The sequence below is a fragment of the Durio zibethinus genome, chromosome 12, assembly GCF_047325235.1.
Source record: "Durio zibethinus cultivar Kanyao isolate XHJ-2024 chromosome 12, ASM4732523v1, whole genome shotgun sequence".
Taxonomy (NCBI): domain Eukaryota; kingdom Viridiplantae; phylum Streptophyta; class Magnoliopsida; order Malvales; family Malvaceae; genus Durio; species Durio zibethinus.
This window is the reverse complement of record NC_143173.1, coordinates 17,418,224-17,435,867: the sequence shown is the minus strand read 5'-3', so window position 1 is coordinate 17,435,867 and position 17,644 is coordinate 17,418,224. Positions and strand designations below refer to the sequence as shown.

At 29.6% G+C, this 17,644-nt stretch overlaps 1 long non-coding RNA gene across 1 annotated transcript; it reads left to right on the top strand.

Annotated features, from left to right (window-relative positions):
• The first annotated feature begins 13,077 nt into the window (after window positions 1-13,077).
• Window positions 13,078-13,420, top strand: LOC149515795 (uncharacterized). Its single transcript, XR_016326278.1, has 2 exons — window positions 13,078-13,302; window positions 13,387-13,420. It is a non-coding gene; the product is annotated as an uncharacterized LOC149515795 (long non-coding RNA).
• Window positions 13,421-17,644: the final 4,224 nt, after the last annotated feature.

The window sequence follows — 17,644 nt, the reverse complement described above, 5'->3', positions numbered from 1 at the left end:
AAATGATGTACAACCAAATATCCTAGGTGTGAGATTGTTTGTGGTATTGAGGTTGAGATAAAATTGTGAGAGTAGTTCCATAGGAATTTTAAATCTCAAAACTCTTGAAGGTAACCTATTTATAATGTATATGGCAGTGAGAACAGCTTCCCTCCAATAAGATTTAGGTACATTTGCTTGAAAAAAAAAGGCTCGAGTTGTGGCTAGTAAATGGTTGTTTTTCTTCTCTGCCACTCCATTATGCTGTGGAGTATTAATATAAGATGACTCATGGATAATCTTCTCTTTTTGGAAATAGGTTGATAGATCTGATTGAAGTAGTCTCTTGCATTATCAGACCTAAATCTCTTGATTCTCACTCCAAATTGATTTTGGATCATATTTTGGAAGCTTAAAAATATACTATTCACATCTGATTTGAATTTAAGTAAAAAAACCCAAAAGACCCTAGTATAATCATCTATGAATGAAACAAACCATCTCGTATCAAAAATATTAAAAATTGTAGAGGGACCTCAAATGTCATTATGAATCAAGTAAAAGGAAGTAGAACTTCTTTTGTTACTGATTGGAAAAGACACACGTCTATGTTTTGCAAATTCGTAAATATCACAATGAAAATCTTCAACATTTAATCCTTTAAACAAAGAAGGAAATATGTTTCTCAAGGTTCCAAAAGAAGGATGTCTAAGACGAAAATGATAAAGCCAGATTTTATCTTTATTGAAAGATTTTTCAGAAAGAAATGACAAAGGTAAACTATTTTTGATACTATTTATGTTATTTGATGTCTCAAGATAGTATAGTCCATCATTCTCCTTAGCAAGTCTAATCATCTTCCCCGAACTCTGGTCCTAAAATTCACAATAAGAGGGATAAAAAGTTACTTTGCAATTCATATCTCTGGTAAGTTTTTGTATAGATATCAGATTAGTAGACAATCCAGGAACATGAAGAACATTTTTGAGAATAAATGAGGGATTAACTTGAACATCTCATAATCCTGCCACTGTGGTAAGTGAACCATCAGCAACAATAATTTTCTTATTACTAGGACACAGGTTATATGTATTAAACTTTTGTGATAAATGTATCATGTGGTATGTGGCTCATAAGTCAATGACCCAAGAACTCGTAACAGGCTTAGCCGAGACATTTAATCCATGAGAACCGGAAGCTTTATCTGAACTAGAAACTTTACCCAAAGAACATACCATAGTAGGCTTTTCAAGGATTTGCAATAAGTTTCTCAACTTTTCAATCTCTTTCCTGTTAAGCTCTCCTTGTTTCTAAGACATCTGTAGTATTCCAGTGATTTTTTCAGTTAACATTTCCTCAAATTGGGTGGTAGGCAATGAAGGCCTAAACAGGATTCGGCAATAAAGGCCTAAAAAAGTCAACAATAAAGGCTAAAAATTTTACTTCTCAAGAAGGGCCTAAAGCTCTGATACAATGTGGAAACTGAATGTATATTGAAAAACTACTTATTTTGAATTATACAAGAATCTTAGGTTTATATACAACTAACTAGGGGTTAAACTAGGAAACTAAATCTTCCTTAATTCTAGGGATACAAATGCTTAATTCTAGAGATACAAATATAAATATACAGATTACAAGATTACAACCAGCTGTAAATAAGTGTTTTCCCACACATTTTACTATAATCTTAATTGTAACATTATTCCTTGGTTATAAGAAATGACTGGCAAAACTGTGTAATACTGAGTAGTATTAGACATTCCTGACTCTGAAAAAAAATTACTCTTTGCTATATTCGATATGCCCTAGGAGATTATTTCTACTATCTTTTTGAACATTGTATTCTTTTCGTGAACTTTTCTTATGCGAAATCTTTCTCCTGCAACATCCAGAAATCATTTTTAAAATTTTTTTAAAAAATAAAACACTAACTTTTGAAAACATAACAAACCATATCCAGTTAAGTATTACTTAATAGTCAGATAAACAAAAGGGTGCTTGGGATCAGGCTTGAGGGACCCTGTAGAAAAAAAAATACATTCTCCTTAGAATGAATCAAATTTTGAATAAAGCTAACAAACTAAATTAATTTTGATATAATAATTATAACTAGATAGTTATGATCTCTATCTATTTCTTTTGGGTTAAATACATATTTGGCCCTTAAATTTTATATTTTTTTGTCATATTGGTATCTAAAGAATTATACAACTACATTGGTACCTAAATTTTTATTCTATTATCAAGTTGGAACCTACAATTGATGTTAGTCATCTTTGCTGACATGGCATCAACATCTAATAAGATACTGGTATGTGTCAAAAAAATTTAGTCAACGCCACATCATCTTTAAAAGAAATTTTCAAAAAAAATTAAAAAAAAATCAAAATAATATTATTTTTTCAAAAAATCTAAAATTTTAAAAAAATTTTAAAAATCATAAAAATTTTAAAATTTTCTAAAAAATTTTAAAAACTTCAAAAAAATTTTAAAAACTTAAAAACATTCTAAGCAGTTCTAAAAATTTTTTAAAATTTTTGAAAAGAATACAAAAAAGTATTTTAAAAATTTTTAAAATTTATAAAAAAATATTTAACTTCAAAACATTATAAAAATACTAAAACAATTTTTTAAAAATTCAAAAAAAATTTAAATATTAAAAATTAATTTTTAAATTTCTCAAAAATTTTAAAAAATTATAAACAATTCAAAAAAAATTCTAATTAAAAATTTGTAAACATTTATAAAATTTTTAAATCCATAAAAAAATAAAAAATATGAAATATTTTTATAAATTATAAAAATTATCATAATTTGAAAATTTTTTAAATTTTTTGAAAAACTAAGAAAATTAAAATTTTCTTAAAGTTTAAAAAATCAAAAAAATTTAAAAAACTGAAGAAAAAAGAAAAAACCTAAAAATATTTTAAAAATTAAATAATTTAAAATTTTTGAAACATTCTTTAAAAGTAAGAAATCTTAAAAAAAACTTAAAATTTTAAAAAAATCCACAAAATTTTCAAAAGAATTAAATTAAAAAATATAAAAATATATTATTATTTTTAGATATTTTTGAAAATTTTTTTAAAAATTAATATATTTTTTTAAAAAAACTTATGATTTTATTTTGTCTTTTTTTAGTTTATGTTAATTTTTTTGGATTTTAACAAGTTCTTAAATTTTATTAAAATCATCATTTTTTTTCTTTTAATTTTTTGGATTTTTTTATATTTTGGAAATTTGTAAAAATTTTTTATGTTTCCTTAATTCTTTTTGAATTTTTTAAAAATTTCCAAGAATTTTCTGATTTTTTTTTTAATTTTAGATTTTTGAAAGTTTTTAAAATTTTTTAAATGTTTTAAAATTTTTTAGAATTTTTTTTTAATTTTCTAAAAATTTTTTGATATTATTTTAGAATTTTTAGAATTTTTAAAAAATTGTTCGGATTTTTAAAAATTTTTTAGAATTGTTTGAATTTCTTATAATATTTGAAAATTTTAAATTTTTTTGAATTTTTTATTTTAAAGATGACATAATATTGATGATGTGACATTGATTGGATATTTTTGACATGTTTTAACATCTTATTAGATATTTATACTATGTCAGCAAAGTTGACTGACAGCGTTAGTTTAAAATACCAACGTGATAATGGATTTAAAAGTTCAAGTGTCAATGTGATAATATAATTCTTTAGGTATCAATGTAACAGAAAATATAAGGTTCAGGGTCAAATATGTGTGTAACTCATTTTTTTCTATTGATATAATAATTATAACCAGATAGTTATGATCTTTACTAATTCTTTTCTATTGTATGTTGCACATTATGGGAGATTATATCACTTACAATTTTTTTTACTAGAGATTATATTAATACAAGTATTTTTAATTACCCAATCATAATAAAAATTATGTAAAAACCCATCACTAAAAGTGAAAATTTCACATAAAATATTAATGAATTCTAAAAAATTATAAATTATGATTGATTGATTGTATTACACCAGGCATTGCTCTTTGTGACAAGTTAATGGACTTGAGGATATTATGTTGTAAGTCGTCCTTCTTTGTCTCAAACAGAACATTTCACATCCTGCCACAAGTCGCCAGCAAAGGAGTGTGCTTCCGGCCAGGACCATGTGCACTTTCTCCATGAGCAGGATTTTCACCGGATGATGCTGCTGGAGGATTAGTACGTTTGGGGATATTAATTCTAAGGCCAGCACAATACTCTTATGACACTAATCCATGATATACTGTAAGTCCACCCTTTGCTAGAAGTATCAAATCATCGAACATCCTGAACAAGGTATAACTGAAGTGCAACAAAAAGAAAATTGGTATCCATTATTTTCAGCTACATACTTATTTACATATGTTTACTCCTCGGTGAAACCAGCATATTTCATAAAATTCAAACATTCCGGTGATAATAAACTCACCTTGGCTGGTTTACTTCTACAAGGGCTTCACGCCTAAGAGCTCGAAGTAGTAATTGGGAAGATGAACCGTCCAACCCAGATGTTGGTTCATCTAATATCAAAAGTGAAGGTTCCATGATCTTTTCTATTCCAGCCCTACATTTACCCGTTTCCTTTGACCCCCAGATGTTCCCCTCTTCTCCGTTGTCCCAACTAGAGAAACCCTCAGAGGCTGCAGTCCCACGGACTCGATGACTCTTTCAACAACTAGAGCCTTTTCTGGTTTTGGAAGGTCAGCAGCAAGTCTAAAATAATTAGCAATCCTGTTAGTGATCAGGGGAAATCAAGAAAGTGCTTTTTAGTGTAGAATATTTTCTAATGTCGCAGTTGCAAGTAGAAAATCAAAAAAAAAAAAAAAAAAAAAACACCCAAAAGGAATAAAAAATTAAAGGTGTCATGCATGACAGAAATAAGTGTAGCATATCTGCATCAAGCATTGAACCATAGATTTTCCTCCACTATCAAGTTTCCGTGAACGATATGATCTTGTGGAACAAAACCAATTATTTTCTTATATGCTTGGATTGGCTCAACCTTTCCATTTATAAGAAGCGAACCAGTCATGACGCGACCTGGTGCTTTTCCAGTTAAAGATGAAAGAAACGTTTTTCCAGCCCCAGATGGACCCAGAACAGCTGAAACTCAACCAGGCGATAATTTCCCAGTTACACACCTCATTAAATGTTTGCTTTTCCTTTCATAAGTGATGGCTAAATCTTTGAGTACGACTCTTTCTAATATCAATGTCATTGGCCATTTAAATCACCCCTGAGAAGGTCAAGTTCTTGTTCTGCTCCTGGAGAAGTGTTATTGTATAATAACAAATATATTGCTTAGTTTTTTTTTCCTTTTTACATTCTCAATTTATTTGTTAATATTTCATAAAATAATAAAAATGAATTATTTCACAAACATTTTTTTTACTTGATCCAAATTTTCTATTAATCTCATTTATTTTTTAATTTCTAATTAATAAAATATATCTTTGTTTTATTTATTGGTTTGCTTATAAAGTTAAGCCTTTTAATTTGTATTTAATAAAAATATATAAAAATATTATTAATTTTTTTTTTTTTTTTTATGTTTTAGAGTATTTTTGCATTTTGTTTGTCAAATATTATTTTAACACTTTTTACAAAAAAAAAAAAAATTCAATCAAACCAAACGAATTCTAAATATCTTTTTTTTTTTTTTAAAAAAAAAGTGATATTGTAAAGCAAGAACCAAAAATCTAGTATTACGGTAAAATAGTGTTTACATGACAAAATTCTCAATGTGGAGATGGAGATATCTTTTTTCTTCTTCCAATTTTCATAATTCTTTTATGGTTAAAAATTTTCATAAATTAACATTAATATTAATTTTTCAAGTAGTATAATAAAATCATTAATTAAATACATTAGAAAGAGAAAAAGAAATAAAATGATCTTTGCTCTCATATTGGCAATTTAGGTACGAACACATGATACTGATAATTAAATTTATACATGAATTGAGTAGGATCATATTTGAACATAGCCTAGTTAGGATATTAACAAATTTCAAGTTTGTTTAGACTCGTCCATCCCAAAATATAATCCTAGTTTGTTGCTGAGGCCTAATTAATTTTTAAAAGACTTTACCTAAGCCTGCCTATATTTTATTTTTTAAATAAAAAATAATTTTTATCATAAATATTAATTATGATAAAATAAATAATCAACAAAGTAAAGCCTAAAAAATACTTTGTTAACTTAATTCAATATTTGAATGTGATTAATATATATAGACATAGGATATTATTGTATATATTATATTTAATTTTCTTTATTTTTATGTAATATAAATATATAATAATTATTTGGGCCTAATCAGGTTTGAATTGTAAATTTTATGTCTAAAAACTAGTACATTTCTTAAACAGGTCTAAAATTTAAGTTCAGGTTCATTTAATAAACTTAAAATTTATGTCAAAGCCCTTCCAAATTTAGGATGGGCTTTCAGGTTCAAGCAAGTTGCCCAACCAATATAATTTTAAAATTAAATTCATTTGGTTCTTAAAAGATTACATCTGAAATTTAAATCTCAATATTTACATTTTTTTCTCAATATTTAAGTTGTGACATCTTTTATATAAAAAATACATCTTTTAAAGAAAAAAAAATTAGAACTACTATCTTTTTTATAATAAAGATTTTAATTTACCTTACCTTAAAAAAATTATAAATTAGAAGCTTTTAAACCCAACCTCAACTATTTAATTACCTAACCAAGGAATGATAACATAATAATTTGCTTTGATGCAGGAGAAAAGCAAGAAGACTGATTGATCCTTGCATCTGGTAGCTTTAATTCTTTACCTAAAATTTCTTGGTCTGCTTTGACGTGTGTAAAATCAAGATCATTTCATTGGTGCTTGCGTTTAGAAAACGATCGTTAGCTTTCCTGACTTGAAAATTCTGTCTGATTTGACGTGTGTGAAACCAAGACCACTTGATTGATCCTTGCATTTGGAAGCTTTAATTCTTCACCTAAGATTTCTTAGTCTGCCTTGATGTGTGTGAAACCAAGATAAATTGATTGATCCCTGCGTTTAGAAAATGATCACTAGCTTTCCTGATTTAAAATTTCTTAGTCTGCTTTGATGTTTGTGGAAAGCAAGATGACTTGGATTGCTCCAAGGCCTGGCGCTTAGAACACGTTGCTAGCTTTTCTGATTAGACTCCTTTATCTGCTTTTATGTGTGCGAAATATAAGATAACTTTATTGATGCCTCTTTTGTCTCTTTCTTGGAGAAAGAATTACTTGCACAGTTTTGGATTACACCAATCACGGGTTTGATATGTGGTACTATCATAAACTTATCTTAGGGTTGAATTGAAACTAACACTCCATATGTCCCCAAATCTCTTTATCCTTTTTTGAATGTGTACATATTAAGTAAAAAATTGTGCTAAAAAAAGTGAGCCTAAACAATGTTCATATGGCAAAAACAAAAAAAAAAGATCTTTTTAACTTTTTTTATTGAAATTTATACCAACAGTTACATGATATCAACGCAGCAAATTTCATTGATTTTTAAAGTTATCGATGGAATTAATGGATAAATTTGAAATAAATGAAATCAAGAGAAATTTTGATCTAAATTAAAAAGATAAATGTGAAAAATATATAATTTTTTTATAAAATTTTATGAATTGTTTGAAGGGTAAATTGAAAATGCAAAAGAATTGCATTAAATATTTGGTCCCATATATTAGCAAATTTTAAAGAAATTTTAATTTATAACTTTGTTTAAAAATATTATTATATTAACTTCATTCTTTTCATATTCCGTTAATTAATACTAAAAATGAATTTTTGAAAGAAAAAAAGATTATAAATAAAATTCATTTGAAAACTTTTTATATTCTACTAACCACTGAAAGTAACTATAATGTTAAGTAAAGAAAAAATCATATGATATTATCATATTAATTTAATACTTTCATATTCTATAAATTCATGATTTGAAAATAAATTTTCAAAAATAATTAGATCACTTTTATTTGGAGTTTGAGTATGATATTGTATTTTAAAATTTTAAAATTATTTTTTTCAATATTGAATATTATCAATGATCAATTAGCCTAATATAATTTATATCTCTTAGAAATATATATAATTTATATTTATGTTTATATAAAAGAATGACTGCCCGATATTTCATACAAGTCCATGGCGTGAAACACGGAGTCAAGGAGAAATGACTAGTTGGGTCTCACAAAGTATGTAAGTCCAATGAATACAACATAAAAAAAAAAAAAAGAGAAAAAGATATATTGGTTTTAGATATGCTTTGTAAAAGGAGATCAAAAGCGAATTAGACGGCCCAAAATCAAAAGCTTGACTCATTTTATTTATTGTGAAGACCGAGGCTGTTGGTATCAATTGCCTGGTGATATCAAATTCATCCAAAGATTTTATAGAAGTATTGGACTACCTGTTTAGGTAATAAAAATTGACATTTCATTAAAAAAAAAAAAAACTCTTTGAAAAGAAAAAATAATTTAAAAATGGCCTATTTAGGTAATAAATACTTTTAATTTTCCTTACCTTAAAAAAAGTAGTGGTTACAAATTATGAGGTTTTACACCCAATCTCAATTATTTGACAGCCTAGGTATGATAATAAAGTAATCAAATTCAATGTATAATATTAAAAGATCGGAACGCAGTTAGATGAAGACTGTAGTGTTTTTGGAAACCATACAAATTCACATGTTAATGTCGAAATAATAATAGTGGTTGCTTTGATTTCCAAAAAAAAAAAAAAAATAGTGGTTGCTTTGATTTGATAAGGTTTAGATTAATTGTTGCTCTTGCAACAATGTCAATTGCTTTTCTGACTTCAAAATTTCTTAGTCAGGGTCAATTGGAGAGAGAATTGTTTGCATTAGGTGGAATCCTTTCCAATATATATATATATATATATATATATATATATATGATAATTTTAAATATAATACGATCATATGAAAATTATATGAAAGTGATATTATTTTGAATTTTAACAAAAATTCTTTGTGGATTTGGCAAGAACAAAAAAAAGTGGTTTATATTTGACTTATTGACACAAATTTGATATAAAAACTTTCATATTTTACATGTTTATAATGATATTAACATAATATAAATATATGAATTAGTAAATTTATTTTGGACCGTATCATTCAAAATTTTATAGAAGTACCAAATTTTGATATATTGGTGAATAAAATTCATTAAAAATTAATTTTTTTTATAGGATGTTACCTTATGGGTGGGTAGCTTTTTTTGAATAAGATTAAAAAAGTTTTCTTTTTTAAATCTTAAATTTATATTGTTATTCTATTTTAACTTTGGATTTAATGTAAATTTACCAATTGGTTAACTCATGACTACAACTCAATCACTTTACCATTAGTGTGTATATATATACCATTAGTATGTGTGTGTGTGTATATATATATTCACAATTTTAGTTTAAAAATAAATCTAAATTTATTTAGCATACAAAAATTTAGATTATATTGTATCCTAACAAATTATCATTATTATTACCTTTGAAAAAAAATTCTACAAAATTATAATCTATTATCTATCATGAGTTTGTGATGGACTGACATGACCCATTAAAAAAACATCTCATGTATTAATAAGTTGTGATGGTCCAATGCTATTATTTAACATATCGTGCCGATATGGTCTATGAAGATTAAGAGCGTAGCCCAACATAGCACATGATCCATAGTTCTTAAAATTAAATGGTATCATCTTAGGATGAGAGTTGTAAGGATGCTATAATTTTTTTCGTATGTAATTGAACTCTCGAACCCTATTCTGATTAGTAAACCAAAACATTTTTTTAAAGACCCTTAGTTAAGTTTAAGACATCCTTAAAATGAATATAAATAGATTCATCTAAGTGGTCAATCATATTTAATCAAAAAATAGTGATGATGACTCTTTTAATTGTATCTAACGATAAATTTATGAATTTATATATTATGATACAATAATCTTTAAATCCAATATAAATCCCTGACTTTGGAATGGGAAAGCCTCGCTTCATCCTAAACTTTTATATAAAAAATATTTTGTGGAATTAAGTATCCGTATTGCAATGATGCTTTCTAAGGACAAGACTAAAGTCGCAATGAATTTTTTTTTATATGTCAACACAAATGGACTGGAAATCTTGATGTATAGTAAACCTTCCGTAACTTTTCCCATATAGCTTAGAGATGAGAATTGTCCTTGGGTGTTAAGTTCTTCAATCTTTGCTATCCAAACGTTTGATTGAGAAAATCAGTGTTTATCTTTTTTTTTTTTTTTTACCGAAAAGGAGTTCCTTCAAAGGTTTGTGACCTCTTATGAGGATCTTTCTTTATTAAAGGTATATGAGGAGAAGCTAGGCCTTTCAAGATAGATTGTACATAAGCTGAATAAGTGAATTTTCATATCATTTTTTTAAAGGCTTAATCTCAGTGATAATTTTTCTTTTCATGCCTTTTGAAATTCATAAAGAAAATTGTGGGCTGAAAAAGAACAAAGTGATTTGCGTCTGTCTTCCATTTCGGGATTTTAATGTTATGATCTTATTTTGTATGAGCAGCAGCCACTGCTTTTTTAGTTTGATCAAGTCCACTAATGCATTATCCTTTTTGTCCTACATGTAATATGATGGAGATTCAAGATAAAACGAAAAAGTATGAAATAATTTACCTTTTTTGAGTTAGTTTTTTATACTGAATAAATGACCAGAGTAACTGTTTGAAGAGGAAAAACACTATTTCCTTGTCAGAAGGGCAGAAACTGAATTTTGAGTGCTGCAAAAACTAAATTATCAAAAGCACAAATTATTATCATCCTGATTCCATGTCTATCCAGGGGTTTTCAGAACCATGAATTCTTCCTTAGACATCCCAGATGGTAACCTCAAAAACCCATCTTATAGTTTCCATTCTAGTGTCCAAGTCCCTGCCACCGTGCATATAAGGTCTCTTTTTTTTTTTTGCATTTGGGATAAGAGAAGGAGTTGTAAGTACTGAAATTCAAACCACAAACCTATTAGATGTCATTTTTTGAGGATAACTGCATGAACCATCTACCAGCTTCTATATAAGGTCTTATTTGTTCCAAAGCTTTTCAAAGAAAGGCTGACATTAGACATTTGTAAATTGGGTGGAGTAGCAACTGATATTAAAAACGGGTTGCACTTTCCACCATGGTGGCTATGGAGCTGACCATCATTCTTTAATAGCACTGAGGAGAGCATTGCACATTTTACAACATAATGTGATTGTCGTAATGGTTTTGGGGACCGCCAGACGTAAAAATGAGGTGTTTTAAAATCGAGAAAAAAAAAAAATTAAAAGGGAGTCGCCACCAATCTTTGTTAGGGTGTGATTGGCCACCCATATGTTTATCTTTTTAATAAAACTTTAAAACGGGTTTAAAATTTATCAAAAAGATAGATTTCGGTCTACGAAAAACCAGGTTGGGTCCGGGAGTCGGTTACGTGTGGGGAAGGATTAGCACCCCCACAACGCCCATAAATTGGTACCATTTAATTATGCGCTATTTTTGACGTTGGATAAAAATGGTTTTAATTTGAAATTTAACATTAATTCCCTTTATTTAAAAATATTTTTGTTAAAATTTTTATTTAGAAATATTGAGAAAATCTTTAAGTTAAAGAATTATCTTAAAATTCTCCATCGTCTAGGCAGAATTTAAAATAACTCTTCTCGCATAAGATTTAACACAATAATCCTTAAAATAAAATAGCAATCTTTATAGAAAATAATTATTAGTGACTCTCCAACATCTAGGCAGAGTACCAAAAATTATTTCTTTCGAAATATTATTTTTGTTTTATTTTGTAATATCACGAAAAGATTTTTTTTTAGTATCATTTTTTTTATAAAATATTTTATCAATAAATTAAAAAAAAGAATAATGCAATCAATTATCAATGATAACATGCTAATATAATATCATGTTAATGCATGTCATGTAAAATGAAATGCAAAAGATTGGATTCTTAAATATAATGGGACCACCCTAACTCTCCAACATCTAGGCAGAGCTTATATTCAGGATCTCAATTTTATTATATTTTTTTTTAATTTATTAATCTTATTATTAATGTGAATTAAGAAATCGTGTGAAAAGATTTCGCGAAGTAAAATTTCCTAAATACCCCATCATCTAGGCGGCATTCGGAAACAAATTGCTTCGAATAGAATTTTCACACGAGTTCTTGGGATTTTTTTTTTTAGAATTTTAGGTTTCAAAGATTTTGGATTTAATGGATTTTGGATTTTTAGGGGTTTTAGAAACCTAGGATTTTGGAAATTAAGAAATAGTGCTTAAGGTTTCATTTTTAAGAAAATACGAACATCTCTAAAATCCCCATCATCTAGGCAGATTTTCGAAGCAAGTTCGATTTTAATGATTTTTGAAAATTAATTTAAAATTTTCTTATATTTATTTTTATTAAAATTTATTAATAATAATTCCCCAACATCTAGGCGGAATTATTTTTTAGAAAAAAAATATTTTTTATTCCCTCCAACATCTAGGCAGGGAAAATAACAAAAATTAATTTTTTTTAAGCATTTTAATATATTTTTAATTATTATTTGTTTTTAATTTTATTATTATAAAAATAATTAAACATTTATTCTAACAAATTTATAAATTTATCACGTAAAAATATATTTAAAAATAACAAAATAATAATAAAAAATATTAGAAAATTCAAAAAAAAAAAATTTTTTTTACCTGAACCGGACCGGTCAACGGTCCGGTCAACGCTGGTCAGGGCGGTCCGACCGGTTCGGCGGTTCGGGCGGTCTGGGCGGTTCGATCCGGTTCACTGGCGGTTCGACTTGGTTTGGGCGGTTCGGTACCGGTCCAGTCAGACCGGTCAGAGGCTGAAGAAGAAACGGGTCGCGGGTCAGGCACGCGGACCCCGGGTCGGGTCGCGGGTTGACGCGCGGATCCTCTGGATCAAAACGACGTCGTTTTGAGGCTTTAATGAAACGACGTCGTTTTGATTTTGGCTGTTTATATAAAAAGGTCAGAAAATTTTTTTTGGTTAGTTGGGTTGGTTTTCAGAAAAAAAAAGGGAGAGAGGGAAGAGAGAGAGAGCAGGGGAGAGGGATGCCGTCCGGCCGCCGCGTGGTCGCCGGCCGCCTCACCGGCCGCCGTGGGGGCCGTCGCCGACGGTGGTCAGAAATTTGAAAAGGGGACAGGAGGTTCTGTTCAGCCTCCTGATCCCAGATCCGTTGTCCGTTCTGCCAAAAGCAACCCCGATCGGCGTAGATCGAGGTTCAAAGTTTCAGTTTTTCTTCTCTCTCTCTTTTTTTTTTTGTTGTTGAAATACTAACGATTTTTCCTTTTTTGCTTTTGCAGGTGGCTTTTTGGCGCTGGGTTCCTCGCCGAATAGGCGAGGACTGTGTTTTTTGTTTTCTGTTTCTGTTGTGTTTTTTTTTTTGTTTCTGTTTTTTTTGTTTTTTTTTTCTTTTGAACGAGGTTGAGGATCTCCTCCTTTTTTTGCCTCTGTTCTGTCGATTTTTTTCGGGTTTAAAAGGGAATTGGTATGAGGTGGGTAGCAGGTGGCTAGTAGGGTGGCTAGGAGAGTTGGTTGGGGGCTGGTCGGGTGGCTGCCAGGGGGCGGCAGCGGCGCCGCACCAACCCCCCTATTTTTTTGACTTTGTCTTTTATTTTATTATTTTTTAATTTTTTCTGCTTCTTTTTTTAATTTTTAATTTTTTTATTTATTATTATAAATATTAATATATATATATATATAAAATGGTAGTAGACCCGGACAAAACCGGTGTCTACAGCTGCCCCTCTTTGCACATTACTGAGAATCAGGAATAGGGCAAAGATAAAGACAACGATTTTGTCCGAAAGCAAATCATGGACCCCTTTTTTTTTGTAGGATCAGATCAGGTAATAAAGAAAGCGACACCGCGAGTTGAAAAATAAAGGATCGATTAAAGCGACTCCTAAAATAGAATGATAAAGACAATGATTGGAATGACACTGATGGTCAAGGAATAAAGGTGACTGGGACTGAACCGCAAGTCGAGCAATTAATGAAATGATCGGGATTAAGCCGTGAATCAAGGATTAAAGTTGACTGGGACTGAACCGCAAGTCAGAGAATAAATGAAATGACCGAGATTAAACCACGAGTTCAAGGATTAAAGATGACTGGGACTGAACCGCAAGTCAGAGAATAAATGAAATAACCGGGATTAAACCGCGAATCAAGGATTAAAGTTGACTGGGACTGAACCGTAAGTCAGAGAATAAATGAAATGACCGGGATTAAACCACGAATCAAGGATTAAAGTTGACTGGGACTGAACCGTAAGTCAGAGAATAAATGAAATGACCGGGATTAAACCACGAATCTAAGGATTAAAAATGACTGCGACTAAACCACAAGTCAGAGAATAAATGAAATGACTGGGATTAAACCGTGAATCAAGGATTAAAGATGACTGGGACTGAACCGTAAGTCAGAAAATAAATGAAATGATCGGGATAACACAGCGAATTAATTTTATGCCCGGAGGTCTTACAGAATTGACTGGGATAACACCGCAAGTCAAAATTATAAAATTGATCAGGATAACACGGTGAATCAAATTTATGCCCGGAGGTCTTAGAAATCATGCCCGGAGGTCTTAAAAATCATGCCCGGGGGTCTTACAGAATTGACTGGGATAACACCGCAAGTCAAAATTATAAAATTGATCAGGATAACACGGTGAATCAAATTTATGCCCGGAGGTCTTAGAAATCATGCCCGGAGGTCTTAAAAATCATGCCCGGGGGTCTTACAGAATTGATTGGGATAACAGCATAAGTCAAAATTATAGAATTGATCAGGATAATACGGCGAATCAAATTTATACCCAGAGGTCTTTCAGAATTGCCCGGAGGTCTTAAAAATCATGCCCGGAGGTCTTACAGAATTGATTGGGATAACATCGTAAGTCAAAATTATAGAATTGATCGGGATAACACCGCGAATCAAATTTATGCCCGGAGGTCTTACAAATCATGCCCGGAGGTCTTAAAAATCATAAAATCTTTGAATGCTCCTCATAATTAGAGGCGATGAAACTTTAAAATTTAAAAATTTTTTTAATCTTAAAAGTCCTACGCAAAGGCTTTTAGAGATTATGCCCGGAGGTCTTATAAATCTCAAAATCTTTGAATGCTCCTCATAATCAGAGGCGATGAAACTTTAAAATTTAAAAACTTTTTAATCTTAAAAGTCCTGCGCAAAGACTTCTAAAGATTATGCCCGGAGGTCTTATAATCTTTGAATGCTCCTCATAATCAGAGGCGATGAAACTTTAAAATTTAAAAATTTTTTAATCTTGAAAGTCGTGCACAGAGGCTTCTAGAGATTATGCCCGGAGGTCTTATAAATCTCAAAATCTTTGAATGCTCCTCATAATCAGAGGCGATGAAACTTTAAAATTTAAAAATTTTTTAATCTATGACTTTCGCCTGATTAGAGATTTTTGAGACTCTAAAGGTCTTTTCTGAGGAAGGTTCCCTCTAAACAGAGGCTTTGAAATCTTGATTGAAATTGGTTCCTCTTAAACAGAGGCTTTAAAATTTTAAAAACATGCCTTTTTTTTTATTTTTTTAAATATTTACAAAGTTGATAAATACAAACATGATACAAATGTCTATTCTCATCAAATGATGTTGATGCAAATGTTAATGCCAACATAAGAATGCAAATGCTTGATACATTTGTCTTTTTCACAATGCAAATGACAATGTCCTTTTCATGTAGATGCCCCTACAAATACATTTTCTTAGGATGCAGATGGCATGATGCAAATGCAAATTCTTCTTATGGTGTGAATGCAAATGTCTTATACAAGTGATGCAAATGCGAATGTCTTTCTTGTGATGCAGATGCAAGCGATGCAAATGCAAAGACTCTTCTTGCCCCCTTTTTTTGTTTTTTTTTTTTGGTGAATTTATTATTATTATTGTTTAAATTTTTTTGTTTCATTTTCACCCAAAAAAATGATCTCAGTATTATGTACAAAATGCTTCAATAATCTCAAAAAAAAATTTTTAAAAGTGATCAAAAATTATCCCACATAAAGTATTTTTACAATTGAATGAAAAGATTTAAAACTCAAGACTTTTGAATCTCTTGAAAATTGATGATTACTATTTGAAATGCTCATAGGTGAGGTAATTGACAATTCAAATTTTTTACTGGTGGCATATCTCATGTAAAGCTCGGCGAGGATTGCAAGGATTTCTCTCGGGTTCCCAAAAGAGATAAAAATTTTTTAAAAAAAAAACACTTTTTTTTATTGAAAACATGATACTCCAATGTGAGTCAAAACTAGTCATTACTCTTCAAACAAGATTTGAGAAGAAGATAAGGCTTTTTTTTTTTTAGAAAGGTCTTTAATGGGTACTGATCTTCCAAAAGGTTTTGTATCGAAACTTTTTATTTCGGATAGAACCTTGAAACTCTGAAATTTATTTTGGGGCCTCAAGAAATTACTTTAGCTCTAAACTGCCCTTTTTGGGTTTTCACCTTAGAGCTTTTTTTTTTTTTTTTTTTCTTCTTTATCAATGAAAAATTCAACAAGTATATACAAATTCAAGGATATTGCTCTTCAATCCAAGTATCCATATTTGAACAAAATGGGCTTTTCAGGGTGTGTAATGTAGGTCAAGGTTAAGGGTTCTGAAAGAACGGATGAATAGGCTCAAATATATTATTCAAGGTGATTAGGCCAAGGATCCTGATGGGCACTCTCTGACTTTCTTCTTTTATCCCCCATTTGGCTTTAATTTCAGCAACTTCACGCACCTCTTTTTTTGCCTTGAATTCTCATTTTCAAGGTACATATTTTTTTTTTTTGAATTCTAAGTGAAGCTTCAGATTCTTATCTCTAAGGTTTTTTTATTTTGCCTTAGAAATACTTAACTTTATCTTTGGCCGTTCACTTTCTTGGATCTTGAAATTTCAATCAAAGCATTGTTCACTTTTTATCCCAGACTTTCACCTTCGAAGGGCATGTTAGACGCTTTCAATATCGGATACTTTCTTTGAAGTTAATCTTGAATGTATCCCAATTTTGCCCCCTAATGTAGAAAATGATCCTTGGCTAGGGTTTATTTTGAAACAAAAAATTTAATAGGCTCAAATGGGTAACAAATGGATAATTTTTATGTACGAGAAGGATAGAGAAAGATGGCCATTCATCATTTCAAACATGATCACTTAGGTAGAAGAGCAAATCATTGAATATGTCCCTTTTGTTTTTTTTTTGTTTTTTTTTTATTATGCCCATCCTTTTTACTCAAGGTTCTAACGACGATTAAGCCATATATGATTGATCGCATAGCTCAAAAGGCTCTTTGGGCTTTAAAAAATTTTTTTTTTTTTTGGCATTTTTTTTTTGGTGAAAGGAAAAGAAAAGGTATAAAGGTATGAAATAAATTGTCTTAGGCAGAAAGGGATTTTTTTTTTTCAATGTGCCTTAAGACATGGAACAAAGGTTAAAGGCTCAAGTGTTTTTGTATCTGTGGTCATAGCAAAATTTTGACACACATTGGACTATCAATTGGAAAATTTTGAAAGAATATCTGATTTTCAAAA